This window comes from Neophocaena asiaeorientalis, unplaced genomic scaffold (assembly GCF_003031525.2).
Source record: "Neophocaena asiaeorientalis asiaeorientalis breed wild unplaced genomic scaffold, Neophocaena_asiaeorientalis_V1.1 scaffold548, whole genome shotgun sequence".
In the NCBI taxonomy this organism is placed as follows: Eukaryota; Metazoa; Chordata; class Mammalia; order Artiodactyla; family Phocoenidae; genus Neophocaena; species Neophocaena asiaeorientalis.
This window is the reverse complement of record NW_020172009.1, coordinates 35,164-42,005: the sequence shown is the minus strand read 5'-3', so window position 1 is coordinate 42,005 and position 6,842 is coordinate 35,164.

Sequence of the window (6,842 nt, the reverse complement as noted above, 5' to 3'; positions counted from 1 at the left end):
AGCTTTGAGCGTTTATCCTGTCACAGTAATGGTACTTTAAGTGTATGTGACAGGTGAGTCTCTGGGATAGGAGTCTGTGTGGCTGAGTTCTAGGATAAGACCTGTCATTTCTCACATGACCACTCTGCTCACATACAAGGAGAACTGGCAAGAGAAAATGGAATTCCACCTCCTCCTGGTGATTTTGTGCAGTATATCTCCATTCTATGCAATTTTCTTGTAGCACATCCCTCCTCCCCTTGAATCATGGTAAGAACCCCATAAACTCATTGTATCAGACCAGTGAAATGTTATATTCATCTCTCTGTCTCAAGTTTACTATTCTCAGATGTCTATAATTTAATCTCTCCACAAATATTTTCATAAATTCAGTATCAAATATTTATATCAAAGTGACTTACTGGTACATTTCTTAAATTTTATTAACTGATGATTGCAATCAATAAATGTTATCCCAACAACACTGCAGAAGGCCTGAGAGAATGTAGGAGGAAGTAACACATCATCTCTTTCCTGTCAGCACAGAGGATTTTAGTAGGGTTGAACAACTGGACACTGGCCTAAAATGTATAATTCCAGGGATGAAATCCTCTAAGATTATGTTATTTATCATTTCAAGGTGAGATTTTATACCTTACTGATGGAGCACAAATAAACTCACAGGAAGTCACCTCTGAGAAGATAATATTCATTCCTTATTTTGTAACAAAGAATAAAAAAGAAATTGGGAAGAAGTTCATGCTCTACTATTTTTTAGAAATACACTTTTATGCAAGTTACTTGACCTTTAATGTTTTTCCATTATTTAAACAAATGTGAGAAAAATACAGCTGACCCTTGAATAACGTGAGGGTTGAGGCACCAACCCCTCACTCCCCAACACTGCCCTTGAAAATTGGGTACTGCTATCTCTCAAAGGAACTGATAAATGACTCACCCAAGGGCAGAAAGCTGAACCAGTTTGAACAGAATCAGAACTCAAACCCTGGTTCTCTTAATTTCACATATTATGATCTCTAATCGAATATACTTTTCCCCACACTTAGTATGAAGATCTGTAAAATGAAAATACAAAAATCATTGGAAAAAATCTGCATGTAAGTGGACCCACACAGTTCAAACCTGTGTTGTTCAAGGGTCAACTCTACTACTTACTTCATTGAGATATTATGTAATTTAAATAAGAATGCATGGTAAGGAATTAGTACATTTCATAGTACATAGTACATAGTAAGTGCACAATAAATGCTGCTGCTGCTGATCTACCCTTGGTATATCAGCAGCAATCATCTTGACATTGACAATAAACAATGCCCTGAACCTCTAGTCCAAAAAATCATATCAAAGTCTAACAGCCTCCTCCAAATATTTCCATGTTTACAGTCTAAAGCTCAAATTTGCTACTAGCGTCTGGATTCTAATAGTAGCTAAGTATAGTGGTCAATTTGTTTTCCCTCAGTTGCTTTTATTAGTTTCCAAAATATCACTCCAGACAGAGAATACAGCATTGTTCCCTGATTTCACCAAATATATCAACCATGAATGGTGCTTCTGTGTGTTGTGTGCTTTAAAAATTGTGTTGAGATCCAGAAATGTCTATTACCTTGTAGTCTCCCAAACCACTGGGCACTGTCTAGTGGGCAGCCCTACTACATTTCCAAGAGCATCCCAAGGACCAGTTTAGTGTCTCCAGTGTATTCATTCCTTTTTTCACACTCTCTCCTGTTGCCTGTAGCCTTGTTTTTTTCTTAGTATTATATGTTTAGCATTATAGGCCTCAGTGTGAGTCAGAGATGGAGACCTGGAAGATGTATAAAAAGAAGTGCTAACTTGAATAATTCTGAGCCCAGGAGAAAGGTAAGAGAGTAGAGGGCCAGAGACACTTTCATTGGAGCTCAAGGCCCATCTCATGGATGCTCAGAAATCTGTCAATGTCTTCCATCAGGAGTCCTGAGAGGGCCCAGGGTCCACAATGTACAATAGGGTGTCTAGGGAGTAGATAATCGTCCTCCATATGCAGATTCAATCTCCTGCCACTCCCAGGACTGCAACTCATGCACATCCCCAAAAAGGAAGGCTACAGCATTGATTCACCCACTCATAACTGGGAAAGGAGGCGTTAACAGCATCTCTGGATACTTGATCTTTCTACATTGCTTATTGTACATAAAACTGGAATTTATGGTTTATAGGACACAACTAGAGAGCAAAAGTCAGTCATGTAGGTTCCCTACCTGTGTGATTGATGGAATGTAAAAGCTAAGAATCTAAAGTGGCTTCCTCAGGCTCTAACTTTTAAATCACATGTGTTACACATATTGTTAGCACTCATCTCTTAATGTAAAACCAAAATACATCCCAGGGTGGAAAAATGACTTTTTTGAGAAGTACGTCAGATGGTTTTAGACCATTTCAGAGGTGGATGTCGCTGTCTCTGTCTTGCTTTTTGTGTCTATCACTAATCATAGTAAAGTTTGGTGCTAGGTACAGCATGTGATTGCTGTGAGTCTGTTTTGACAGTTGAACATTTGTGGTAGTGTAATGACTTAATCAGAACTGTGTCCTTCAACAAGCCTCTGAGATTACTATAAATCCTAACACTCGATTTCTCATTATTACCTTCTTTTCTTGACTATTTGTTAATATCTCATTCCTTCAAGATTTCTTGTTCTTCCCTTTTTCTGCTACCTTTGATCTCTTAGGATAATCATTCATTCTGAGGAAATTGTTCACAGAATATTCTTACTACCTAAGATACACAAGAGATGAGCAATCATTCTGTTTGGTTAAGTGTACTAAAGCCTAGGATCAAAACAATTTTTGGTTGTTGCTCTCTTAATTGAGCTCCTTGTCCCCTTCACAGTTCACAGGATTAGGAAGTTCCCCACACCCTCTCATCAAGAACAGTGATGCCAGAGTGGTCCATCTGGTGTGTCAGGCTGCAGGCTGGTACCCAGAGCCTGAGGCAAGCTGGGGAGATCCCTAAGCACAGAATTTAAAGCCACACTCTGAAAACAACAGAGCAGGCGGAAACAGCCTGTTCTCCACTGAGTCCTCAATCCTGGTAGCCGTGACTTCTTTGGTCCTCAGCCACAGGCTCAACGAGAAGAAGGAAATAACTATTTCTGTTGTCAGGTTAGTTTCTATATTACTACATCTCATTGCCTTGAGTAGTGTTTTAAAAGCTGTGTTTCTTGTGTATTGTTGAATTTCTAATAGCAAGGAAAATGATTTTGAGTCCCTGAACTGTACTTTTTAGGCAACCTTCCAATACCAAATTGAACTATTCTATTCAAAGTCTCCTACTTGGACTAGAGTTGCTAGCATATCTTTGCTAAGTGAGGTGTGATATGAAATTCAAAATTCACAATATTCTTTCTTGAGCTTGGGTTTCTTACCAGAGCCTTATTTTTTTTTAACATCTTTATTGGAATTTAATTGCTTTACAATGGTGTGTTAGTTTCTGCTTTATAACAAAGTGAATCAGTTATACATATACATATGTTCCCATATCTCTTCCCTCTTGCATTTCCCTCCCTCCCACCCTCCCTATCCCACCCCTCTAGGTGGTCACAAAGCACCGAGCTGATCTCCCTGTGCCATGCGGCTGCTTCCCACTAGTTAGCTATTTTACGTTTGGTAGTGTATATATGTCCATGCAACTCTCTCACTTTGTCACAGCTTAACCTTCCCCCTCCCCATAAATTGACAGGAAGCACAGTGAAGTTGAAGCTTACCTTTATCCTTACATAAACACTTCTTTTATTCATAATATTTATGCAATGGCACAGTAAATAGTTGAATTATATTAAAATCATTGAAATGATTGTTTTGTCTGTAAGACACCAGGGAAGTTATTTGTATTATTTTACTGGTCGATTTAAAAATGGTGGAGGCAAAAAAAAAAAAAAAATGGTGGAGGCATGTGTGTGTGGAGTGATCAGATTAGGACTGACCCATCCCCTCTAGTGTAGACAGGGGCTACAGTAGAGAAGAATTTAAATGTTATCAAAAAAAAAGTGACAGAAAATGTAAGATGCTTTAAGGTCAGCATGAACTAGATATCTGGCTCTTTTGAGAAATTAAGTATGTACTGACACACATTGCCACTTGTAATTGATGTCTATATTTTCCTTCATGACAGAAATAATATATGGATAACTTTGAGTATTATTTTAGCTGTGATCTGCATTTCCGTGGTTGTTTTTTTCATTGCAGTGCAAAGATCTAAAAGTAAGTGGGCTAGGGCAATGTGATGACTGTCATTTGAGTTTGTCCATTGTTGGGACCGGGTGGAGTAAGATGGTGACTTGGAAGAGTAAAACGGTTATCTAAAAGAGTTAAATGATATGTAGGTGACAGAGACTGAAGGCTTGGAAAGCAGGAATATGAAGGGTCATTTTTTGGTAGCACTTCTTCAGTTGGGAATCTTGGTTTTATCTTGGTACTGAATGGCATGTTATTCTCAGTCTTGCTATTGTGGAAAAAATGCTATTTGCCCAACAGAGTAGATTACCACATGGACCCTAGTCCTTCAGCCTCCCTTAGTTTGGCTTCAGTTAGGATTTATATAGGGGCCCTGAGTAACCTGGTTCCCATAATGGAGCAGATGAGATGTCCAGCAGTGAAGCGTGGGACACCACTGTGTACACAGCAGCAAAAGAAAAACAAACTATCAAAATAAGTTAATTAAAAAGAAGCCAAAAGTATAGATATAACCCATATTTGAATAAGGGGATAACTTAGAGATAATTTAAACTTTCTCAAACATTCTCCTGGAGAACACTTTCCCCAGATGTTAATTAGGGGAGATTTGGGGAAATATCTGATTAGATAAAGTTGAAATTTCTTACTTTAAAAATGATCAGAGATATTAAATGATAATATGAATTATGAATCTCTAAAAGCATTTAATTTCATGAAAGAATACTTCAGAAAATATTAAGTTTAAAATGTATAAATGTCCATATTTTATAAAGTTAATATATAATTTGAAAAAATACATAAGATGGAATGAATCAGAGTTTTCTTTTTATATCCATGGGTGATATTTATTTCATTCTCCATATATTTCTGATCCTCCCTATTATCTGTAATAAGAATGTATAATACTCTGAAAAAAAATTGTAGAAAAAATAGAGTCAATAATTTTTTTCTAGTTATACTTTCCATGCATATCAGTTAATCAGACATAAGGTGAGGATCCCTCTTTAAGGAGAATGGTGGATCAGCTGCAAACCAAACATCATTTAATAGATGTTCTGCTGAGCCACAGTTCTCCACAGACTCTGACCTCCTTGCTGGGTCCCTGCCTTCTCCTTTGCTTGAGCAGACCCACCAGGAAGGATCACCTGAGAATGCTGAGAGGGTAAGGGGTGGATGAGGAAGGGCAAAAAACCCCTTATCTCAAGAGGGGCCTGCTTCCTCTCTCATGATTTGGTCCAGTTGTTTCACATGACATCGCCTTTTCCCATCCTGGACCACTTCCTCTACATTTGGCATCCCTAGCATGGAAACCAAAGAATGTTAGCATGGATGCGGAACTGGATTTGCGGTTTCTCCACCCAGACACTAAATAAAGGTGTAAACAACAGTCCATTTTCTTGTTACAGAATCATAAAATTGTAACAGGAGCCCCAAATGGTAAGAATTCTAACAATTTATTCTTCCAGTAAAATTCCTGAAACATAGGAAGCACTTGATTAATGTTGTGTTGAATTACATATTGAACCCAATCCCTCATTTTCCCTGTGAGGAAACTGAGGTCTAAAGACATTCAGGGACCTATTTAGTCCTAGTAACAGAACTGAGATGGGGATTCTGAACACACAACTTCCAGTCTTGCAGTCCCTTCTCTGCTGTGGTGTCTGTCTCAGGCAAGGGCAATTTTGAGTTGAAATACAACGTTGGTAATATTTGTGTTCAACAGCAGCTGCCAGTTGGGACTTTCTTCTTTCCATGATCTAAGTAAATCTATGCTCAAAATGCTGCTGCATTGTCCTAATCCCACATCCTCCTCAATCTAATATACCTGCTATGGACCCTTACACTTCACAGTGCTGACTTGGTTATCCAGAGTGACAGCTAGAAAATAGGTGAAGTCATCCTCAACAGTCATCCAGGAGAACATGGCTTAGCATTGGCACTTATCATCCATTGAGGAAGACTTCGTATATTTAATTTGTCCAGTTTGGCCAAATAATTCATATTAAGCAAAACACATATTTTAGAATAGTGATGGGGTAAATAGCCATGTGGTTTCCCTATCACACTTATTTCGATAGGGAGAGAAAAAGTTCTGCAATATAATGAAAGACTCAAAACGCTTTAAAAGTTGTAATAGTTGTTCTGGGACTGATCCTTTTACCCAAAGCATAGTTTCTGTTGCATCTTTCCGAAGTTTGATTTCTGGGTAGTTTGGGGCAAACCTCTCTCTGGCTTTGCCCTAGTTCTTTTTCTTCAGTTTTGGAGGACATGAACATCTTCCATGGAGTGGGCTTGCCTGGCCCCAAGGCTGGATGGGCTTAGAGAGCTCCAGTTGAATTAGAGCACTTATTACCCCCTCCCCAAGCCTCTCCTTTTATCCAACACATCTCCAAAATTGTCCAACCTTTTTTGCTACTTCAGAATTGACACTTGGGGGCTTCCCTGGTGGCGCAGTGGTTGAGAGTCTGCCTGCCGATGCAGGGGACGCGGGTTCGTGCCCGGTCTGGGAGGATCCCACATGCCGTGGAGGGGCTGGGCCCGTGAGCCATGGCCTCTGAGCCTGTGCGTCCGCGGCGGGAGAGGCCACGGCAGTGAGAGGCCCGCATACCGCAAAAAAAAAAAAAAAAAAAAAAAAA